The sequence below is a fragment of the Carcharhinus amblyrhynchos genome, chromosome 1 (genome assembly GCF_965287045.1).
Source record: "Carcharhinus amblyrhynchos chromosome 1, sCarAmb.v2.hapA, whole genome shotgun sequence".
Lineage (NCBI taxonomy): Eukaryota > Metazoa > Chordata > Chondrichthyes > Carcharhiniformes > Carcharhinidae > Carcharhinus > Carcharhinus amblyrhynchos.
The window spans coordinates 117461891-117487638 of NC_137324.1; the positions used below are offsets into that span (position 1 = coordinate 117461891).

Consider the following 25748-nt stretch of genomic DNA (forward strand, 5'->3'; position numbering starts at 1 on the left):
TAGGTTGGGCCCAGATTTTTTTTCATTCATTTACAGGATGTGAGTGTCACTGTTTAAGGCAGCATTTATTGCCCATCCCTAGATGTCCTTGAGAAGGAGACGGTGAGCTGCCTTCTTGAACTATTGCAGTCTATGTCCATTGAATCCCTACAATGCAGGAGTCGGCCCATCGAATCTCTGGTGCTCTGAATATGGCCTCTTTGAAAACTCCCTCCCTCTACAGTTTCAACGGCAGCAAAGCATTCAATCATTTCAGTCTGACTCCTGAGCCTCGCCTTGCATCCCTGCAACCTTGTTGTTTCACTCCACAACTTTAAGCATCTCTTCAGAATGTATTTTTTCCATCATGCTTTTGGTTATGTCTCCTAACTGTTCCACAGTTGATGTGAAGAGAAATGTACTCATGATGAAAATGTGCTGGACGTCTTGGTGCAACAAGAACCTGGATGCACCCTCCTGTTAAGCCACGTTAATTTTTTAAAATTCATTCGTGGGACATGGGTATCACCGGCTGACCAGCATTTATTGCCCATCCTTAGTTGTCCTGGGGCAATTGAGAGTCAACCACATTGCTATGGCTCTGGAGTCACATGTAGACCAGGTAAGAACAGCAGATTTCCTTCTGTAAAGGACATTAGTTAGCCAGATGGGCTTTCCCGACAATCGGCAATGGTTTCATGGTCATCAGTAGATTCTTAATTCCAGATATTGAATTAAAATTCGCCATCTGCTCTGGTGGGATTTGAACATCGGTCCCAGAACATGAGCTGAGTTTTTGGACTAATAGTCTCGCGATAATATCACTAGGCTATTACCTCCCCATGGCACTATATAGATGCAAATTGTTGTGATGAAGCACACTTCCTGGATGGACTGGGCCAAGAGAGTTAATACAGTTGGATCTCAAGAAAATATGCATGACATGTTCAGTTATTAAAAATAGGGTAAGTACCTTCAATTTAACAGATCAGTGATGTTGCTGAAAAGCATGACAGACAGAAACATAGTTTGTAACTCTGCACTTTGGGGAAGCAAAATACAAAGAATAACAATAACCTATCACATTTTTCACAAATACTTCCATGACAATAAAGTTTGGGCACACTTTGTAAGTGGTGATGAAGTAGCTTCGACCGTCACACCCAAATCTTGTAAGGTACACTCTGAATCAACAGTAACAAAATAGAAATATCCGCAACTGCATCAAAATGGACTCATATGAAGAGATAATGGCATGGTCATAAGATGTCTTTCTTCAAAATCTTAACATCTGGATGCACTGTGTACGCTCTGGGGGGGCACGGGTGGCAAAATGGTTATCTGTCTCACAGCACCAGGGATCCGGGTTCGATTCACAGCTTGAGTCACTGTGTGGAGTCTGCACGTTCTCATGTCTGCTTGGGTTTCCTCCGGGTGCTCCGGTTTCCTCCCACAGTCTGAAAGACGTGCTGGATAGATGCATTGGCCATGCTAAATTCTCCCTCAGTGTACCCTAGCAGGCGCCACCGGAGTGTGGCGACTATAGGATTTTCACAGTAACCTCATTGCAGTGTTAATGTAAGACTACTTGTGACTAATAAATAAACTTTAAACTTTCTGGTGAGTATAACTTTGCTTTTGAATTACTGCTGTATTTTATATTTTGCTTTGAATGGTTGAAGATGGTTCACTCTTTGTAAATTCATACATATTTGAGGGAGAAAACAAAAAAAAGCATGAAAATAAGTAAGTTAAAGGACAGGGAACATGAATAAGGAAAAGGAGAAGGAATGGATAGAAAGTGCTGAATTTAGATAAGAAGCCTGAAAGCTCTTGATCCTGCTTTGTCAGCATTACTATGGTGACCGGAACCTGGGACCCACTCGTGACCTTGGAGCTTGACTCCAGTAGTTTTGATTGAAATATAAAAGATCCCGAAGGGGTTTGACAGGGGTGGACGTGGAAAGGATGTCCCCTCCTGTGGGAAAATCTCAAAATGGGCCACTGTTTAAAAATAAGGAGTCGCCCATTAAAAGCAGAGGCGAAGACTTTGGAAATCTCTTCCTCAAAAGATGGTTGAGGCAGAGTTTTTGAATTTCTTTAAGGCAGAAATTGATAGATTCTTGATCAGTGAGGGGGTGAAAGGATTGTGGGGATAGGCAGGAATGTGAAGTTGAGATTAAAATTAGATCAGCCATGCTTTTATTGAATGGCAGAGCAGACTCTAGGGGATCAGTGGCCTACTCCTGCATCTAATTCCTATGTCCGTATGTTTCTTGGTGTTAGTTGATTTGTATGTTCTAAATTGGTACCAATGCCAATATTGACAATGCTGAGGTGGTTATTGGACTGAGAAGGCAGATGAATTGGCTCAATCTAGCAGCTTGTTCTTCTTCCCCCCATTCATTCACAGCATGTGGGCACTGTTGGCCAGGCCAGTATTTTTTGCCCATCCCAAATTGCCCTCCAGAAGGGGATGGTAAACCACCTTCTTAAACTGCTGCGGTCATAATGATCAAGTTACTGTACGATGTCACTGGGAAGGAAATTCCATGATCTTGATCCAGTGACATTGCGGGAATGACAACATATTTCCTATTCAAGATGGAACGGGGAGGAGGACTTGTAGGAGATAATATCTGCTGCCCTTGTTCTTTTAGACGCTGGAGATCAGGAGTTTGGGAGGTATTGTTGAAGAAGCCTTGGTGAGTTGTTCAACTGTGCCACAAAGTGCAATCAAAAACTCTCAGAATAAGACCATTAATATCCCATTAGTCACCATTGATCAGAAATATAACTGATTCAGCCACATAAATGGATCATCCAAGACAAAGGTTTCAGACACAACTCAGCCAGTGCAGCAAAGTTCTCCTCATTTAATCCTGGGTCGAGTGCAAAAATTGGGAGAGCTGTCCCACAGGTTAATGAAACAACAGCCTGACAGACACACAGACATATTCACTGGCTCATATCCTTTAGCCAATCTCCCAGTGGCAGAACAAGCCGAAAGGTGTGGCATAATTTCATTTATTGTTCATACAATATGGGCATCACTGGCAAGATCAGTATGTTTTGCCCCTCCACAATTGCCCTCGAGAAAGTGATGGTGATTCAATTTCTTGAACTGTTGCAGTCCATATGGTGTAGGTACACTCAGTGTTGTTAGGAAGGGAGTTCCAAGATTTTGACCTAACAAAGATCGCCAGGTCTACCTTGAGCAATTCCTGTAGTGATGTCCCGGAATAAAGACTGTTGACCTTCATCAAGTCCAGCCATCTTCCTTTGTGTTAGGTATAACTCCAAGCAGTGGAGAGTTTTCCCCTGATTCCCATTGACTTCAATTTGGCAAGGGGTCCTTGATGCTACACATAGTGAAATGCTATAGTCAGGATAGTGTCTAGGCCCAAGTATCTTTAACTGCTCCATCAATGACCTCTCCTCTATTATCAGGTCAGAGGTTGGGATTTTGTTGATGACTGCATGATGATCAGTTCCATTCACAGTCTGCAACCACATTCAACAAGACCTGAACAATATTCCAGCTTGAGCTGATAAGAGGCAAGCAATACTCACACCACTCATGTGCCAGGCAACAAGAGAATTACAAATCACCCTCTCTTGATGTTCAATGGCAGAACCATCATTGAATTTCCCCACCATTAATGTCCCATTAGTCATCATTGACCAGAAATGTAACTGATTCAGCCACATAAAAAGAATGGCTTCAAGATGCTATGTGCTCTGTGGTGAGGAGCTGCATGGTGAATCACCGACAAAAAACACTTCAGCAATGTAAGTATTCCTGGCTGGAAATTTTTAAATAGGCTTGAAAACAACTATTTAAGCAGAAAATGAATTTCTCTAGACCCAAATGCACACCATATCAGCTTGCAAGGAGGCAAACATGCCTACTGCTCACCCCTGCCCACTCAGGAAGCTCTAGCATATGTCTCCCGAGTCCTCTTCCTGACTTCCTAAATGGAAATTGAGTTTGATTTGACCATCTACAAGGCACGTGTCAGGAACATCATGGAATATTCTCCACTTACCTGGATGAATATGGGTCCAACAACACTCAGGAAGCTCAGCACCATCCAGAGCAAAGCAGCCCACTTGATCAGTGCCTCATCTACCATCTTAAACATTCAGTCTTTCCACTACATTGGCAGCAGAGTGCATGACCTACAAGATACACTGCACATCATCTACAAGATTCACTGCAACAACTCAACTAGGCTCCGTCAACAGCACCTTCCAAGACAGTGACCTCTAGTCCCTAGAATTACAAGGGCAGCAGAAGAATTGGAATACAATCACCTGCAAGTTCCTCCCCCGCAAGCTACAGACCATCCAGACTTCAAAATATATCTCCATTCCTTCACTGTGGTTGGACCAAAATCCAGAAACCCCCTGCCTAATGTGTACCTACATCATATGAATTGTTGCAGTTCAAGGAGACACCTCACCACCACCTCCTCAAGGGCAATTAAGGAGGAACAACAAACATGCCCACATTCTGTGGAGAAATTTGAGGATGCAATGTCACTCACATTTCTTTCTGGTGATGTCAGTAAGATTTCGCTTTTTTTAATATTTAGGTAACTTTGTACTTAGTAGACTGAAATCAAAAAATATAATTTGTCAGTCAGATAATTTTCATCTTTCACTAAAGGATCCCATCAACAAAAATGCATTTTCAAATTTTTGATTCATTTAAATTTCAACAAGCCATACAGCATTAAAAAAAAAATCCAATGCACATAAGAATGTTACAAAAATATGTCTGACGTTTGACAAATGTATACATTCACAAGAGAAAGAAAGAATTTGTATTTATAGGGTACCTTTCACATCTGCAGGATGTCAGTAAGTGCCTTCCAGCCAATGGAATAAGTTTGAAGTGTTAGTTCGGCAAATGTGGCAGCCAATTTGCATATTACAAAGCCCCGAAAACAGCAATGAAACAAATGACCAGATCATCTTCAGTACATGAAATAATACCATGAAACGTTGGTTTCAGTTGAGCACCTTACCCAAAATAGTGTGTCCAAAGACGCAGCACTCCATCAGTATTGAACTGAAGTTTCAAGCTAAATTACGAAGAGGGATTTGAAGTCACAGTTTCTGAGGTGAGACTTCCAAGAGTGACTCAATTCTAACTCAAATCAAACTCAATTTATATTGTTTAAAGAAAAAATCAATGTGCCTTAAACTATTGAGGAACTTTCTGATAACATACCAGTATAACAAGATGCAAGTTGAACAATTCATTCAAAAGCAATGCATGTGCTAAAACATTTAATTCTGTTATACTCACTGTACTACTGCAACAATGCAGCAGTTAATGGTTCTCATACTACTTCAATAAAAGTTTGACTGGTTGGAGTTCAGATTGGTTCACCTCTGTTCAGTAATCAAAGGATTGTTTTGAGGCTTTGGTTTGCAGCTAAGACTTTTATTGAGCTGACAGTGAGCTGTCTTTTAGCAGCATTTTTTGCTACTCAAATCTGGGAATCAAATCTAGGTCAAAGCAGTTTGCATCTTTGACTCAAACCAGGAAATATTCCATTTCCTGGCCTGACCTGTCATTTCACAATAGTGTTTGTGATGCTCTCGTCAGATCTGATCTGACCTTATCACATACTGGTTGAAAACATTGCGGCCTAGAAATTGCTTCCTACAGGCATGATCTGGGCGTACGGAACCTCCCCTGTACTCAAATGGGTAGGCCTGAGGCACATTCGATACTGGATCTTTTTTAAATGAGACCAGTGAGCAACAAATGCATACTAGGTGTTCTATTCCAGAAAACCCAGCTGCAAAGAACAGAACTAGTGCCAATCTTTACACAGTTTTATTTACCAAGATATACAGTGCACCTTCTAACCCAGTTTCAGTCTGCTCTTCTCCAAAGGGACACAAATGAATACCTAGTTAATGCCCACCAGCTACATACAATTAATATATAATTAACAGTCAGCCCACCAATAAATTGATCTTGGATTCCGAGCAGTGTCGTCAACAGCCCTCTATGAAGGTCTTGAAATGGCGGGAAGGCAGTCAAGGAAAGAGGAAGTCATTAGGATGGAGGGGAACTAGAGAGCAGACTCAAATCAGGAGGGGACCAAAAGCATGAACCGACAACATTCTTCAGCAATAGCCACGGCATTCTTCTACCAGAGGCAGGCAATTTGCTCTGCCAGTTATCATCAATTTGCTGAAGACACATAGAGTACCCCAATGTTCTTTAGAAATCTGGAAATAGCAACCATAAGAAATCACTGTGTCTGCGAATTCATCATTCAGAAAGGAAAAATGTCCCTAGCTCAGTGCTCAAGCACACTGGATATTCTGGGTGGAGTGCATTTAAAAATAATTGGGTGGAGTGGAGCATGCATCTATAAAAGGTTTCTGTGTGAAAACTGCAATACACAGTCACCCTGTAGTCTTACAAATCTTTACTGTTGAAGACCTTCAAAGATGTGGATGAATGGAATTCTTTTCCCCATTGAGGTCATTTTAACCACTTTTCGCCACCCTAAAATGGATTGGTTTAAACTGAATGGATGATTAGGAAGTTAAAAGTCTGAAAAAGTAACAACATCCATCTCAAATCCATCTGCTTCTGGTTTTAACAGAGACAAGATCAGGAGCTGATGGCCAATGTGCTCACACAAGGCAGGGCAGACACTGAAACCTTTTAAGGGGGGTGTTTTTCCCCCCTTTAAAAGTGACTCTATTTTTAAATTATTTTGACCATGTTTCTCAAGCCCTGGGAGAGGTGGATGCACCTGGTACACAACACTGGGACCCAGGGACAAGGTTTGGTGTTGAGTTTGCCCAGCAGGAGTAGCCAGAGGCAAAGCATTAGAATGAAATCGGAACTGATAATTCCATTTTGTTTTTAAGGCCAGTCTTTCAGGTTAGATTCATTGGATTGCTGTGCTGCTAATTCCAATCTTTCTGCTTCTCATAGAATCCCTACAGGGCAGAAGAAGCCATTTGGCCCATTGAGTCGGCACCAATTGAAAGTAACTTACCCAAGCATTCTCCCCCACCCTAACCCCATAATCCCACACATTTCCCATGGCAAATCCATCTAATTTGGACTGTCGGAGGAAATTGGAGCACTCAGAGGAAACCCACGCAGACATGGGGAGAACGTGCAGTCTCTACACAGACAGTGACCTGAGTCAGGGATCAAACCCGGGTCCATGGTATGGTGAGGCAACAGTGCTAACCACTGTGCCGCCCTGATTTATTTTAAGCTGATCAGCCATGAAACAGCGGCTCTGGGGAAGGCAGAGTTACTCCTCCAATGAAAGGTTCTGCTTCTCCCAGTTGGGCACCAGCCTCCAACATTCTCCTAATAACCTTCAGTGATTACAAATTTTATATTTTATTCAATTACTTCAGGAGATATGCATCCAACTCATGGAAAAAGGAAGAAGGGTGATCAGGGAAGAGGATATACTTTTAGAGATAGTAAGGCCAGTGGAGAGGAGGTGGGCATAGATAGATAGAGGGGGTGGGTTGGAATGAAGTCTCTATTTTTAATCACATCTGTCATGGTGAGTTAGAGGCAGACGAAGGTTACTATGAAACTGTGTGCAGGAATGAGAGATGAAGCAGTAAAGATTTCTTGTCTCTCAGATTCTGTAGTTGATCTTTGAGGGGAGGGTGGTTAAAACAGCTGGAATCAAAACTAGTCTGTTTAGGAGTTCAATGCAAACAGGGAATCAGATAAGTAATTGAGTTTTTGAACTTAAATATACATGAAAATAAAACGAATATTCTTGAGGGATCAGCACCAGGGGTGATCCATAAACTGGCATTTCTGTTGACATAAGTAATTGTTTTGTACACTGATTATAAATCATTTGGGTTTTCAGCAACATCAAGTTTACTGACTTAAAAGGTTAAGAGATTTTACTTTGTTCTTTTTAGCTAAACATTTTGTAATGAAACAGAGTCACTGTCCATCTGCACATGAGAGATAGGCTAAATTTAACAATCATGTGTTATTTGTAATGGCTTCCTTTTTTTTAAAGTCGTACATTTTAATCTGGCTGTTTTTGCAACTCTGAACAATTAGAAAAAGCTTTTGCTCTACAATATGAAAATATTAATTTATTAGGGGAAGTTAAAATGATGCACTCTGCCACATTTTAACTGGAGCTCAACCACTATCAGATCAGCCATGATCTTACTGAATGGCGCGGCAGGCTCGAGGGTCTAGATGGCCTCCTCCTGCTCCTATTTCTTATGTTCTTATGTTCACAGCAAAAAGAATGTTTCGGCACTAATGGTGTTCATTAGAAAGCACCAATGCTTTTAATTGTACTTTAAATCAATCTGTCTTTTCTGACGAGTCATTTTTAACAGTATGGAACAAGGGATACACATTTCAGAGAACTTTGAGTCTACAAAAAAATCCACACAGTGACTTTAAAACAGAAAGTGCTGAAAACTCAACATGTCTGGCAGCATCTGTGGAGAGAGCAACAGAATTAATGGATGCGATTTTTTTGCCCCTCTGCATCTCATGTTCTTTGTCAATGAAAGTAGCTCACCATTGGATGCCAATGGGAACATTCAGTCTGGCTGACGTCTATGCCGCCAGGGAACCTCCCCTTGCGAGATCGCCTTTGGCAGGAGCAGAAGATCCCGCCAGTGGGAAGGGCCAGAAAATTCCGCCCAATGTTCTGAATCCAATATGGCACTTCTTCTGGGATCATCTGTGGGGTGCACACAAACTAGCACTGCATTCTATAGTTCTTGTTCTTATTGCTGCATGAATATCAGATAATATTTGCAACCCAGAGGCCAACAATTAGAATTAATTGTTTTGCTAGAACCAGGGACTACTTAGAGAATTGTGAACAGGGAAAAAAATAACAAGTGCAATTGAGGCCAAGGGTTAAATGGGGGGTGGGCGGGAAGAGCATAAAGTGTCCATCTGGACCAATGATAGTTCTCTTGGAGAAATCTAGCAGATAAAAAGGAAACAAGGAAGGTTGAGCTGTAAGGCTCAACAAACCAACCCCGTCAATCTCCCCCGTGTAATCTGACTATTGCCCCACTTTGGCTACTGCAATCTGAACCTGCCCACGACTGGACATCTCAGCCCCCAAATAACAGCAATTGGAACATTTCCCCTTAGGATCAGGTCTACCCCTCCACGGACTATCAAATACTCCCACAATCTCACCTACCATTCTCCCCACCTCCCCCTCCCTCTGATTCCCCATTCGAACCCAAGAGCAATCTCCCCCTGTCTACTACTCTGCTATGTCTTTGTGCTGCAAGATTTCCTGCCCGACAGCCTATCAATCAGACTGGTTGGCAGGCAGGAAACCCACAGTAGAAATTTTAAAGATGTCCTGCAGCAGGTTTCCTGTTCCTAGTTCCTCTTCCCTGCACTGAATGTGTCTCTGAGACAAAACTGAGATCATTCTGTGACTTAATATGTTTTTCTTAGAGAATACAATGTACTTGTGTACATCATCTGTTCAGCTACCTCCACCTTTTCCATCTCCAAAAGCCAACCCTCCCTCCTAGCTCCCCCTGCTGTCACACTTTACTTGTGTCCTTCTCTGAAACTCATTTTGAGCTAGACTAGTCTCTGAGAATCACCTCCTTCTCCCTTAAGTCTAGTCCCACTCAACATTGACCATATACTGGCTCCTATCTAAACAGATATAAGTAGAAGTCCTTCCTAAGGTACTATCACTCTGTTTCAAAATTGCTATCCTTAGCTCTTTCTCAGAAAACCCTTCAAATTTATGGTATCTTATTCTACGTTAAAATTGTGAAGAAAATGTAAGTTATTGTTGATATCATTGTTGACTATAGCTATTAACTGTATTCATTGGCACAACATATAGGAGAAGGTGTGAATTGTACCATAAGCCTGATAATCAAATGTTCCCAATTTAACTTTTCTTGCTCATCTGATTAAGCACAATTTATAACTGAATCATTTGCAACCAAAAGCATGGACAGAAAATTCTATCTGATAGCTATTACTATCATGTGACCAATGAGTGCTTCCTGCAAAATGGAAGTGTAACAAAGGACAAAGACAGTTAGACAGTCAGGAAATGCTTTTGGTGCACGGGAAGTAAAGCAAACACGCTGCATCTCGACTTTCCAAGCTAGTACTAAACAGCTCCCATCAAAAAAAAATTGAAGATGATGTTTTGCAGTTGAATGAGGATTTTCATATGAATGTGCTTGCATGTTAAATTGCTCAACACCATGTTATCCTTCAAGAGGGTTCCAGGTTTAATTATTCTTATTTGCTGTTTTAGTTGAACTAATTGGGACACCAGTGGAGAGAGGACATGAAACCTTCATTGATCTGTCACTAGAGGCAAAATCAAGACTGAGCTTGGGCTCCGAAACAACTCATATATGTAACCACAGTAAGCAGTAGGTATCGAGTAAGCTTGAGAGGCTGTACTGTGTCTAGATACATCGAACAGCCAGGTGGCTGCGGCTTTTAAGTTATTCTGCACAGGTCTTGCTATTATTCTGAAGGGAGAACTTTATATTTGGTAAGAAAGTTGAGACTGAAGCCAAAGCTGCTGGAAGACTTCAGATATGAAAATAAACTCTCACATGTCCACTGTTGTCTGCCCACCATGGTCAGATTGCAAAGACGGATGGCAGCACACTGATTAGCACTGCACCAGGGTCCAGGGTTCAATTCCATCCCCAGATCCCTGACTGTGTGCAGTTTGCATGTTCTCCCCGTGTCTGTGTGAGTTTCCTCCGGGTGGTCCATTTTCCCCCCACACTCCAAACGGTGTGCAGGTTAGGTTGATTGGACATGGTAAATTGCCTCTTAGTGTCAGGGGGATTAGCAGGGTAAATACCTGGAGATGGGCCCTTGTTGGGTTGCCGTCAATGCAGGCTTGATGGGCAGAATGGCTTCCTTCTGCACTGTGGGGTTCTATGAACTGATGCCACACTAACTGATGGAAGCATCATTTGATGAGGTATGGTATGTATCCAAGCTGAGGTCAAAGGGATGGTAGCACTTTATTCATACATTTAATGGTGAGTTATGGAATTCCTGCTGCTCACCCAGTAAAGGGACGTTGATTGTCAAGAGACTAAGACCTTCATGTGGAGCAAAGCAGAATGATGGTATAGGAAGTTCAGAACCAAATCAGTTTACTCTGGCAGACTTGTAATTCAAGACCAGATAGATGATGAGTAACCTACGATGTTTTACTAGGCAGTGTGAAGCAACAATTGAATTGAAGAATGGAAACCTATCAGTGGTGCCTGCATTCTTCTCATTTAGGGCCAGATTCCCTGAAAAATCTGTAACAGAAAGGGTTGCACCTGCTGAACAAACGGCAGGAGTATTAACAATGCTTTGTATTGGTAGATTGTGCGGATTTAACTAGTTAAATTTCGATGGAAGCCTGGTGTACACTTATGGGTTCCAATGCTCAGCTCTTATCAATCGACCTCTAAGATCTTCAGAATGAGGTAAGTGGGTGTGTCACTATAGGAAAAGTGCGCACACTTCACATCAAAGAAACACAACCTTTTCTGCTGATAGATACCTAGCTAAAATTAAACAAAATCTTTTGGGTTTGGAAAGACATCAACCAAACAGGGCTCCTCCTGATGTCTGGTTGTATTTTCCAGAAAGTTCGCCTTTGCTGCAGTATATGAAATAGGAGCAGGTGTAGACCAAATAGAATCATACAGATTCTGTATTCCAAACATGCATTCCACCCTGATCCTAACCCTGTAACCCCATGTATTTACTCCGCTAATCCCTCTAACCCACACATTCACCTAACCTGCACATCTTTGGACAGTGGGAGGAAATGGAGCACTCGGAGGAAACCCACGCAGACAAGGGAAGAATGTGCAAACTCCACACAGACACACAAGACCAGAACTGAACTGGGGTCCCTGGCACTGTGAGGCAGCAGTGCCAACCACTGGGCCCTGTGCCACCCTAATACAGTCCCTGAAGTCTGCTCAGCCATTCAATTTGACCTTGGCTGCTCAATTCTGTCAACGTCACTTACCTACCAACTTCCATATCCTATGATGGCTTCAGAGACAAAGAATCTGTCAATCTCAGGTTAAGTATAATTAGTGATGGAACATCCACAACCCTCCAAATTCCAAAGATCTAACTTCACTGAGGTGATTAGACTTGGATATGGGGTTCCACGTGATCAGAATTGTCTTGTTATGAATGCGAGACTTCATAAAATGGTTATGTTTTAAACTTGCTCTTTTAATCCAATGTGAGACAGAATGCCCTGGAATTGGGAGGTGGGGGGATGGAATAGTTTGAAATGATGCTACAATCTGCCCAGAAATAGGCCCATGAGATTCGCTTGCTATGGGGATAAGAGGCCCAGGTTGAAACTCAAGTGCTAGTCTTCACACCTTGACACAAAAGATGGGCAACTGCACTTGTTGAAAACAGACTCTCAATCTCTGTCAGACAGACACCTTTTTTTAATTTGTATCACAAATAGACTTACATTAACACTGTAATCAAATTACAGTGAAAATCCCCTAGTCGCCACATTCCAGCATCTGTTCGGGTACACTGAGCGAGAATTTAGCATGGCCAATGATCCTAACCTGCACGTCTTTCAGACTGTGGGGGGAAACCGGAGCACCCGGAGGAAACCCACGCAGACGCGGGGAGAACGCACAGATACCGCACAATGACCCAAGTCAAGAATCGAACCGGGGTCCCTGGCACTGTGAGGCATCAGCGCTAACTACTGTGCCACCCCAGAAAAAACCTAAAGAGTGAAAACAAGTGTGGCTCTATCAAGCTGATGGAAAAGCTGTTTTTGTGTTAAACACTCTGCAGAATGCTGGTGAGAATAGATCTCCTGTTTGCTGAGGTTTTTTTGTAGTTTATTGTCTGCATTAGCTGCCTACGGAGAGATATTCATTTTACTTCATTTATTACAGAAGAAGCTTTGAAACATTGAATCTTATGCAATGCTTTTCATCAAGGGCTTTTTCTTTTACTCTTTCGCTGGCAAGGCCAAAATTTATTTCCTATCCCAAACAGCCCTTGAGAAGATGGTGGTGGGCTGTAATCCATCTGGTGCAGCACTACTGAAGTCCCAGGATTTTGATCCAGCAACAGTAAAGGAATGGCGATATAGCTCCAAGTCAGGATGTGGTGTGATTTCAAGGGGAATTTACAGCTAATAATCTACCCATGCATCTGCTGCCCTTATCTTTCTGGGTGAATTTGGAAGGTGCTGTTGAAACAGCCTTAGTCAGTAGATGCAGTGCATCTTCACATGTTGTCTCTATGTTGTCACTATGCATTGGTGGTGGAGGGAGCGAATGCTTAGGTTGGTGGTTGGGCTGCTTTGCCCTGGATGTTGTCAAGCCTCGAGTGTTGTTGGAGCCACGATCATCCAGGCAAATGGAGAGTATTCCATCATGCTCCTGACTTGTGACTTACAGATGGTGGACAGGCTTTGGGAGTGGGGAGTTGTTACTCTCCATAGAATTGCCAGCCTTTGACCTGCTCAGTATTTAAGCAGCTCATGTAGTTCAGTTTCTGGTCAACATCAACCCTTATTGAAAGTGGGGATTCAGTGATAGTAATGCCATTGAATATCAAGGGAAGATGGTTAAATTCTGTTTAGCTGGTCATTCCTTATGCTTGTGTGGCACTTATCAGCCCAAGCTTGGATGATTTTCGGATGTTGCTGCATGCGGGCACAGACTGCTTCAGTCTCCATGGAGTTGCGAATGGTACTGAATAATGTGCAGTCGTCAGCATTCTGACCTGCTGTTGAAAAGTTCATTGTTGAACAGTTGAAGGTGGTTGTTTATAGACTCCTTCAGTCTTGGGACTCAACTAGTTATTCTTTAACAGCCACAACCATCTTCCTTTATGCTCAGTATGACTCCATTCAGTGGTGAGCTTTCCCATTGACTCCAGCTTTTCTTAGGCTTCCTGATGCCACACTTAGTCAAATGATGCATTGAATGATTGTATTCAATCAAGGCATTCAATTATTACTTAAGTAGAAGCATTGTGCAGGGGTATGGGGAAAAGGCAAGGGAGAGGCACTAAGTCGAGGTGCAGGTTTGGAGAGCCAGTGCAGACACACTGGGCCAAATGGCCTCCTTCTGCGCATACTAACTCTGAGAGTCTGTTGATGTCTAAGGCTGTCACTCTCACTTCACCTCGAGTTCTGCTCTTTTATACATGAATAGATCAAGGTTGTAATGAGTTCAGAGCTGAGTAGCCTGAGTGCAGTTCAAACTGAACTTACTAGTACCATCAATGACACCTGCTTATTGGTTGATGATTGGCCAGATTGGAATTATTCTGCTTTTTGTGGACAGGACATAGCTTGCCAATTTTCCACGTTACTGGGTAGATACCTATGTTGTAGCTGTACTAGAACAGCTTATCTAGAGCTGTGGTTAGTTCTGGAGCATAAATCTTCAGAACTATTGCTAGAGTGTTGTTAGGGCCATAACCTTTACAGTATCCAGTATCTTCAGTCATATCTTTGTATCACCTGAAGTGAATTGAATTGGCTAAAGACTGACACCTGAGATGCTGGGGACCACAGCAAGGGGCTGTGACTGTAAACTCATGTTTCTTGTTGGAGGTTATTATTCCCCGCAGCCATTGGAGCTTTCTGCTGGTGCAGGCTCACCAGGGAGATGAGCACTTAAGGATCTGGATCCCAGCAAGAATTCAGTGGCTGAACAAAAAGGGTTGTTGAAAAAGAATAACAGTAGAAAAAAAAAGCCACAATGATCTGCCTAATGTTTGCACAGTTATGGAATACAAAGTCGCAAAGATTTTACAACATATAAGCAGTAATTCTTACTTTGGTCAACAGTATAAAAAGAGTGATATCAGTATGATCACTTGTTAAATAACTCTTCTTATGTTGATTTCCATAACAAGGTTTTTAATAGATGGCTGAGCTTGTGTCACCCATTTTACAGGATTACAAACTCTGAAGTCAAAATTATCCCCAATCAGCGTAATTCAATGATGCTTTCACCAATGCAACGAGCTCATAAACAGCCCCATTGTGAAAGCCTAATAAGTAAACAAGAGAACATTTTTATAAATTGCAATAAGAGGTAAGAATTAACTGAACCTACCTTTCAGTGAGATTCTCTTTTTCTGGTAAATAAAAAGAGGATGCTGAGTTTCAATGCAGAGGAATATGTCTTCTTTCCAGAATTGCCTGTTACAACTGCCTAACCAAGGAAAATAAAGATGAAGATAAATTAATGCACGGTACTTAAGTCTCAAGCTTTGCATGAATTAGTTACCTGGTTACAGCATTGCAGGAAGTGTAGCAGTCCAGTGAAAATAAATGCACAATTTTACAAAGCAGTTAGCTGTACACTTTCAATCTTCAGTTTCCCTGGCATAAGAGTCTTTCACAGATCAGTTAAGTACTTCAATCTTTCAGTACCTTCTGCAGTCTTTAGATATTTTATTGTTGCAGTAATTCATCTTGATAAAGAAAGCTCTGTGTTGAGGTGAGTGGTATTTTTACACAGCAGGTTCCTAGGCTCATTTACTTAATGGTGGTGTTAATAACGTGTTTGATATTGGAGACCAGAGTGCATCTGAACATTATTGGTAGGCCTTAATAATGCTAATTCATATTTATTTCAACAATTTTGACTATTATTGTGGACATTTGTCTTATATGATTGAGGAGCTGTTTTTTCTTTCCAAAATTGGACCTTTAGAAGGAATTGCCAGTCGCCAATGTTTGCTTTTAGTTCAAGTTTTTATTAGTTTTGAAAAATATAATCAATGTAACTGGATCATAATGATATATTTGTGATAACTGACAAGGAAGAGTTGTTTGGCTCAATAATGTTACGAAGTAGAATGCTAACAGAGATAGAAAGTGGAATCTTGTGGAGGTAACTAGGGGTCTCAGCCACAGTTGGACAACTGAGGAGACTCATCACCTCCTTCCAGGAAGGCCTGCCACTTGTACCATTCAGGTACTTCACAAGACATCGGTGGGCCTTTCACTTCGATCAAGGACCCCAGGTTGTAAAACCCATCCATACAGCAAGAACAATCAACCAGACAACAGTATTTAGCAGAGGCAGTGCCTACTAGTGGTACTGCACCAACCCAAGGCCTCAGGTCAAGGATGGTTCTTGGCACAGGTGACCGATTGCTGGCAGAAGGGTGCTTAGGGAAAGGGTCACGGGAAGAGGTTTATCAGCAAGGACAGAGGGGTGGATCTCATTGGGCCACCCCTTTGCCAAGGCCAAGTCCCTCGATCAGGCATTGAGGAAAATGCAACACAATATTCAACTTCAGTGGTAGTATTCAGGATTGATTCCCAATTTCAGTCACACAGACATGTGGAAGTATCAATTTGAAATCATATAGCTCGCCACAGGAAGATATAGTTCAAAGTCTCCCCTGGAAACCTAATGGAATTGCACTAACACTGGCATTGACAGAGGTTTATCAAAGGGGTAATGTTTCCCTCTTCACTGGGGAGCTTCATCCTATTGGGAGTGCATTGCAGAAATTTTGGTTTCCACTTCACAATTTTCTGATTATTGGCTGTTAAACCATACACAGTACTGACTGGATTTCCAAAACTCTCCAATACCAGGGAGCTCCGGTTCAGGAGCATTGACATTGTAAATTTGGTCCTTAAGTTTTGCCCACAGCAAATTTTGCACAACAGATTAAAGCTTGACGTGATAATTTTCCATGTCTGTGCAGATTAGCACCACAACATGAGGAGAAGCACAAGGTGAGACATTTGATCTTGCTGGTTATCTATGGGATATTTATGTCAAGAGCCATTTCACTCTGAAACCATATTAGAAACTTTGGATAAATAGAAACAAGGTGAAAAGGTACGCTGTACATCAACTGCCATGTCTGTGACAGCAATATAATAGCACATGTTCATCATGAAATGTGCTCAGTCAAAATGTTTTAGGTTGCTGCTGCTATTCTCCTGCAGAATCGAGTTTAATTCAGTGATGGAGAAATTAAACTTTAAATCACTATCATTTCATTCCAACAAAGAAAGGCTTTATAAAGCTTTATGCAGTAGTCATAAGAACACAAGAAATAGGAGCAGGAGTAGGCCAACTAGCCCTTCGAGCCTGTCCCGCCATTCAATAAGATCATGGCTGATCTGTCGTGGCTCAGTTCCACATTCCCACCCTCTCCCCATAACCCTCAATCCCCTCTCTCATCAAAAACCCATCAACCCGCGTCTTAAAAATATTTAGCGAGGCAGCCTCCACCACTTCAACGGGCAGAGAATTCCAGAGATTCACCACCCTTTGAGTGAAGAAGTTCCTCCTCAACTCTGTTCTAAACCGCTCCCCCCTTTATCTTGAGGCTATGCCCCCTAGTCCTACTATCCTTTCTGAGCGGGAAGAGTCTCTCCACCTCTATCCTATCCATCCCATTCATCATCTTATACGTCTCAATGAGATCTCCCCTCATTCTTCTAAACTCTAACGAGTACAAGCCTAATCTATTCAGCCTCTCCTCATAGCTCAACCCCCTCAACTCCGGAATCAGCCTAGTAAACCTCCTCTGCACTCCCTCCAAGGCTAAAATATCCTTGCGCAAGTACGGCGCCCAAAACTGCACACAGTACTCCAGCTGCGGCCTCACCAATGCCCTATACAGCCGCAGCAAGACCTCCCTACTTGTATATTCAATCCCCCTCGCGATGAAAGCCAGCATCCCATTCGCCTTCCTGACCACCTGCTGCACCTGCAAGCTGGGTTTTTGCGACTCATGTACAAGGACCCCGAGGTCCCTCTGCACCGTCACCTGCTGCAGTTTTTCGCCACGTAAGTAATAATCCTTCCTACCATTATTCCTACCAAAGTGGATCACCTCGCACTTACCAACATTTAATTCCATTTGCCATTTCCTGGCCCATTCGCCCAGCCTATCTAGATCCTTCTGTAGACTCTCCCCACCCTCCGCACAATTTGCCTTTCCACCAATTTTGGTGTCATCAGCAAATTTTGACACCCTACACTCGGTTCCCTCCTCCAGATCATCTATATAAATGGTAAATAGCTGAGGCCCCAGCACCGACCCCTGGGGCACTCCACTAGTCACCATCCGCCAATCCGAATAGCACCCATCGACCCCCACTCTCTGCCTCCTATTTGACAACCAGTCCTCTATCCACGCTAACACCCTACCCCCAACTCCATGCCCCCTGACCTTCTGTAATAACCTCTTGTGAGGTACCTTGTCAAACGCCTTCTGAAAATCCAGGAAGACCACATCCACTGGCTCTCCTCTATCCACCGCCCTAGACACATCCCCCACGGAAAGAATGAAAACCACAACATCTAGAGTTTATAAGGCAATGGTTGGCTCCCTGTTGCTTGTGCTCACCACACAGTGCACAGCATGCTGTATAATCTAGTCCTGAAGCACCTACAAGCAAAAGAAGTAGGTTGGTGAATGTTCAATATCAGTATGGATGGAAAAGGTCAACTTCATTTGCTTGTTCCTGTACATAGCCCTGTAACTTCAGGCACCGCATGTCGGGTTGTACAATCTACACAGGTATTTTTATTATTCATATATTTACTTTGTTTCTGGTACTTTCTCACCACGGATAAAGCTTTGCATGAGAGCAGACTGCTAGGCATCAGTAATGTTGTTGAACCCCTCCGCCACGGAAAAGATGGATTGCACTAGCTAGAAGCCCAAGGCCATTAGAGCAACACTAATAACGTAACCTTCTCCTCTAGGGCCCATTAATTGTATAAAATCAACAATTATTGGTTAGGTGATTGAACTCCAATCTGCAAGCTCTGCAGTATACATACTGCAAGCAAAATGCAAATAAAAGATAAATATGGAAAAAGATAGGGGAAGATAGACCAGGAATCAAGTATCCTCTACAAATGTTATCACAATATCTATCAATTCTGTACTAGTTCCAATTTATCAACACTCTGCCAGATCAACCAGTTATAGAAGGGCAGAAATTTCTCCCAATTAATTATTGTGTGACTGAATCAATTGTTTTCAGTCACCAGTTCTGATCCCTAGCCACTCTACCCTTCTGGCATTTGTCTGAGACGAAAACAGACTGTTTGCAATATTGGTGTCATGTTTGAACCTAATGATAACTTCCAACTACTTTGCTTATTTCCACCTGTTTAACATAGTTCAACATCGGCATTATCTCAACTCATCTACCAATAAATCCCTCTTCTATGCCTTTGTTATCTTCAGTCTTCACTATTCCAACACTCTCTTGGCTCTACTCCCATGTTATAATTTCCATAAATTTAATTCATCCAGGATGGCATGTTGAAGGGTCATCCAGACTCAAAATGTTGGCTCTATTCTCTCTCCACAGATACTGTCTGACCTGCTGAGATTTTATAGCATTTTCTGTTTTTGTCTCATCCTTCTTTCTTGCATACTGGACCACTCCACATGCAATATGAGGAGTCCCACCAGCAGAGTTGTTAATGAACCATCATTTCAGAATGAAACTGAGCTCGTGTTTCCAAATTTGCTGGGGCAGTTAGAAGGCAAGTCATGATTCATGTCAGTCAACATGACCATTTGTGGTGGATGATGCCCTGTATGGGAAAAACTTTGCTAGTGGTAGAGTTGGGTCCCTGGAATCATTGGATCCCCGTCTTACCAAGTGGACGTAGAAGTTTAATGTTTGAAGTACTAGTGTCACAAGTAGGCTTACATTAATCCTACAATAAAGTTACTGTGAAAAACCACTAGGCGCCACATTCCTGTGCCTGTTTGGGAACATTGAGGGAGAAGTTAGGAAAGATCATCTGGAAAAAAAAAAGATAATTTAAGAAAAAGAAAGATGCTCCAACATCCAGTTTTGCCATCAGGAAATGTTGCCAACAGTATTAGCACTGACATCCCTGGTCATTCTGTAGTAGGTACAACCGATATCTCAATAAAACAGAGCTGTCTGCCTCAAGAGGCACCTATTGTTAGAGCTTCAGCTGACAGCAATCCTGAGGAAGCACCTCCATACAGAGAAGTTACACTGCTCCACAAGGATTTGGAAATCCCCAAAAGACTTAATTTATAATTAGGTAAATTCATGTACCAAACATTTAATTATCTTGGACTGTGTAACTTGTATAAAGGGACTTAAAGGGGGAGGGATGTGGTGATCATCCCTTTAAGGATCAATCTGCAGCATAAGCATCACATGACCCAGACAACCAATTGGGGAGCAGGATGAGGGATCACCCTGGTAGGTGTGGGTTTCTGTACTCAGTCATCCCAGGAGTTGATTGCAGCCACGAGACTGCAAACTTTTAACCTGGGAATAAACGAGTTGCGTTTTCCCTAAATTGGTGAACGAGCATCTTTACATTTGATAAGTTGACCTTGCAGTGTAGCAAAAGGCCAACAGGCTTTGCTATAGATATCCATAGCGCCCAAAGAGCAGCAGTCCCGGTGCCTCTCTGCCAGATTGGCCTTAATATCTCCTGGAGTAAATTTCAAATACCCCCACAATTCTAAGCGTTTCCTAGACATATTGTGGGCCATTTTCAACTGCTGATCATCTGTTCCCCATCTAAAAATGGATGGCTGGCAGTTGAAAATGTGAGAACCTAACTTGTGCTTCTAGCTTGGACTCTAGGCATGGCACTTGGTTCTTAGACATTCTGCAGATATACTCTGGTGTCCGCTTAACGCTAATTTATTGACACAATAACAAATAATAAACAGGTTGCAGGTTAGGTACATAGCTCTTAGGAATGATTCTAACCTCTCTCTTAAGAGCCTAACGCATAGCTAACTAGTGTCACTGGTACATCTATGTGACACATTAGTATATCCCATCTGTTAACCCTTGATACTTCATACCTGACCAAGACCTCCCAGGTGTCATTTTCTGTAAATAGTCTATGTTTCTATAGCTCTTGGGGGTTAAAGGGATCAAGGGATATTGGGGGGGGGGGGGGGGGGGCAGATTGAGATCAGGATGTTGAATTTGATGACCAACCGTGATCAGAATGAATGGTAAAACAGGCTCGAATGGTCAACCCTTGCTTCTATTTTTCTATGTTCTGAGTCAAACAACACAGTTATTTGCCTTGGGTGGGGAGATATATGAAAATCAGAACTGATTGGAGGACCTTGTTTGTAACTTCCAAGTATAAATGGAGGGGGCATGAAAGATGGCTGCCCAAGAAAAGGCCAGCATTTAATGGAGACAGAATCTTTAATCAGCCAGGAGGAACAGGAGCTATTTGTGCAAGGTATTATTTTTTAAATGGTTTTTAATTGTTTTAAGCAATTTTATGTGATTAATGTATTGCACAGTCAGGTTTACTTATTGTGTAAGTAGTAAATCATAGGGATTTGCCTGACAGTGTCAAAGGGTTGCATTACCAAAGGTGAATCAACATTGGCCTTGAATCTGTGGCACTAACCTCAGAAGTCAGTGATGAAACCATCCTCATCAATAATTCTAATTCTAGCAACATAGGAATAGGAGTAGGCCATTAAACCACCCCCCGCCCCTCAAGCTTGTTCTGGTATTCAATGAGATCATGGTTGATCATTGTCCTAGATCTCCACTTACTCACCTTGGTTCCAAATCTGTTAATACCTTTGGCTCACAAAAATGTACTGATCTCAGATTTAAAATTATTCATTCATCTGGCATCTCTTTCTCACACAGTGGGAGAGTACCCCAGACCTCTTTGTGCACAGAAACATCTCTTAACTTTCTGGTTCTGATTAAGGTTACGTACCCTTGTCCTAAACTAATAGAGGAAATTCCTCTCTGTCTACTCTGTCAATTCCTACAATATTCAGAATAGAGCTGGATTGTTAAATTTACAGCCACATCCTTGTAAGCACTGTGATTTATGATGCAACTAGCCAATTTATACAATTCAAATATTGATATTTTCATTTCTTTACACTGCTACATATTAACGAAGGGGATAAGGCAGAGATTTTCAGACAAGGGATTATGAATCTTTTCAGGCAGAAGTTTCAATTTTCCTTTGAGGAATATGTTTCAAAATGGGCATTGCCATTGCTATCTGCACAAATTATTTTGTCACAGATTTGAAGCTTGTCAAAATTTAATGATTCCTGTCTAAAGTTGCTAAGCCCTTATATAGTCCACAGGATCATTACACTTGAAATTTGTTTGCTTGTAAAGTCCAGCTGAATTATGCAAGGCTTTTTTTCCCTGGGTACCAGAATCATTGTGGTGGAATAAATACACTGTCACAATGCAACAATGCTGTTCAGTGAAATAATACTACCCGTAAGTAGATGCAAGCCTGAAAGCTTTTGCTGGAAATCATCTTTATTTTTAAGACTGAGATAGTCTACCTTTGGGAGGCTTGAGCATGCTGCAGACATTGTTGCATTAGTATGAATTCGAGCAACATTTCTTATCTGAGAATCTGAAGTGGTTGTCAGGTGTATTTAACTAAACTTGGCAAAGTCCAGAATAATAATTTTAAAAAGTCTTGTTATTTTCCACCCCTCCCCCAACCTCCTGCAAACCAAGTCCCCCTCCCCACGTCCCCACCTTGCCAAATAGGAGAATGAAGAAGAATCAAACATCTTCACAGTAGTAACCCATAAAAAAGTTCATTAATAATTAAGAATTAAGATAACCATTATGCTTGTAGTTTTGTGTAAATACCAGGAGGCACCATGAAAATGATGGATCATATTTGCACTAGCAATATGAGACCTCTTTCATATTTCTATTATTAAGTCAATATTTCAGAAGCTTTTCAATAATTAGGTCTAATTGCAATATCTGCACGTTAACTTCATTTAATATTAAAAACTATGACCATTCATCTTCAAAGATTCACTTTTCTAAGCTTTATAACCCCAGACATTTTCCTTATTGAAATCCAAGCTACATTGGGCAATAGGTTATCCATAGAACAGTCCACTTAAAATTGAAATTACATTCTATTTGTACTTTTCTTGTAACCTACATAAAGTACTTTGTTTTTACAATTAAATTATTCTTTTTGTTGTCATTGCTTTTTTGCAATACAGCTCATAGGGACTGAAATTCCTCCTCTCAGCTCATTTTGCAGTCTAAACTTGGCTGAAAATGCATCTAAGGGCCAAAGTTTTATCCTCGCAAGTAAACCTTCAATCCATACCAGTATGTTACGTCATACATGATGAGCTTTTACGTTACACAATAACATTTGATGCGACACTTTATCTAATACCTTTTTGAAATCTAAGTACAGTATATACATCAGTTCCCTTTATCCATGCGATTCCTTCAAGAAATTCCTATAAATTAGTTAAATATAGCTTCACTTTCACAAAACCATGTTGACTTTGCCTGATTGCCTTGAATTTTTCTCAAGTGCCTTGCTTTAACATCTTTTATAATGGCTTCTAACATGTTTCCCCATGACAGATGTTAGATTAACTGGCCTGTAGTTTTCTGTCTCTTTCCCTTTTAAAATAAAGGAAATCGAGCAAATTACATTTGTTATCTAATGGAACTTTCCCAAAACTGGTGAGTTTTAAAAAATTAAAAACATTGCATCAACTATCTCATTCGAAACTCCTTCAAGATGATAGGATGAGGTCCACCTGCATCAGGGGATTTGTTAAGCTCCAGGCCAACAGTTTACTCAATGTATTTCCCTGGTGATTAGAATTTTCCTGAGATCCTTCGACCTTCCATTTCCAGTTATACAGTAATTTCTGGGATGTTACATGTGTCCTCTCTAGTGAAGACAGATTCAAAATACCTGTTTAATACTTTCACCATAGACTACTTTTCATTACCAATTCCCCAGAAGCACTTTCTATATGATCAACACTCTACGATCAGTCTTTATATAATTGGCTAGCTTTCTCTCCTACTATTGTTTTTCCCCTCCTTTTTAACCGTGTTGTCATTTGTTGATGATGTTTATATTCTTTCCAATATTCTGATGTGTCATGCATCTTTGTGCAAATATGAACTTTTTCTTTGAGCTTATACCATCTTCAAGGTATTTAGTTAACTACAGATGATGGACCCTCCCCTTGGAAATTTTCTTTCTCATTGGAATGTGTCTATACTGTGTATTCTGAAATGTCCCTTTAATGTTTGCCACTGGACATGTATTGATCTATCCTTAAGCCTATTTGCCAGTTCACTTTAGCTAGTTCTGCTTTCACGTCCTTATAATTCCCTTATTCAAGTTTAAAATACTAGCCTTGGATATACACTTCTCTCTCTCAAACTGAACGTAAAATTCAATCCTTGTATGATCCCTGCTACGCAGAGATGCCTTCACTATAGGCCATCAATTAATCCCATTATATTACACAATGCCAACATTTTCCTGTCTTGCCTACCATGGGAATCATAGCAGGTGAACCAGAAAATCTGGTGTACCAAAAATCTGTTGAACTTCGGCAAAAATTTCCAGTCTTGGGGCACATGCGGCTGGAAAATCCTGCCCCAAATCTAGAGTAGTTTGCCCTCTGGTTGGGTCAGAATGAAACTATCCCAAACTCTCTCCCCTCACTCACTCGCTGCGTTGCTCCCCCCCACCCCGCCCCCCGAACCTGCTGGCAGGGAATTCATGTGGAGGAGAATTGAAGAAGGCAAATAGTGTTACAGGAATGTGATCTAGATGGCAGAGGCATGTGCAGACTATAGAGAGGAATGAAGATGGCATGTGTGTGTGTGAGTGTGAGAGAGAGAGATCAAGAGAAACAGATATTGAGGAGGTTAGGTAAAAGGAATGATGTGAAGCAAAGAGATTTTAAGGAGAGAGGACAGAGAAAGGAGAAGCGGTGAAGCACATCTCGATGATTTGCTGTCTGGTGGCACAACCTTAACATACAATGGACCAGCAGTGACACTGCTGCTCAGTGGACTGGTTAACCTGTGACTTCCTCCAGCAGGTGGCCAATGGAAAGCCAAAATGCTAATCACTGGAGTTGTTCAACAGTGGAGGGGAAGCAAACTGTAAAAGGTTTGTCGGGGGGAAGGCCAAAGGTCAAAATGTTCCATTGGGAGAGGTGTTGGGAGGGGAGAATAAAGGGATAATGCTGTGAAAATTCTGCCATACTATTTTCAAATTCTTCTCCAATACTGTTGCAATCACAATTGTGCAGATCTACAAATGTTATCTTTCCAAAGCATCACACAGAGTTAAAATAATCCATTTCAGTTTCTGATCTAATACCTTTGAGATGCATTCCCATTCTTAATTAGTTTTGGTGTTAACATCGACTGAATACATTTAATTAACAATGAATTACCATACTCCATTCCTGTTCCTTTTCTGTGGAAAAACAGGAGTCAGTCACTGTTTCAGGTCTTTAGAACCTTCCCTTAGGACGAGACATCGAGTCCCCCATCACTTGTGCTAGCCTGGGTTATAGTTGGCAACCACAGAGCAATTAACAGTAACGATTTTCCACAACCATCGAAGTCAAATACAAAGGCAGAATTTATAACTCAAGAAGCAAGCTTTGTGTTTCGGATTGAATTAGTTGTTCAATTGGCAGTTTGCACCTCATTAAGGTGCAATTATCATGGATACTTAATTTTCTCTCACATTGTTTCATTCTGCGGCCTGGCTGGAATGCTGCAAAAAAGTGAGCATGTGCTGGTAACCATACTGCTCGAGCAAGGCAGACCAGACACAGATTGTTGTTTTCTTGGAATGCTATGGTGTAAAGTTCAGTACAATTCTTTTCCTCCACTTGGCAATGT

At 41.6% G+C, this 25748-nt stretch overlaps 1 protein-coding gene across 5 annotated transcripts in view; it reads right to left on the bottom strand.

Annotated features, from left to right (window-relative positions):
- ndst3 (N-deacetylase/N-sulfotransferase (heparan glucosaminyl) 3) overlaps positions 1-25748 on the bottom strand; it is a 765674-nt gene that overhangs the window by 472208 nt on the left and 267718 nt on the right. For all 5 annotated transcript variants that reach the window (XM_080191467.1, XM_080191474.1, XM_080191492.1 and 2 more), the window contains exon 3: positions 15136-15234. The gene's annotated coding sequence lies outside the window, so the exon portion shown is untranslated. The remainder of the gene's footprint in view (positions 1-15135; positions 15235-25748) is intronic.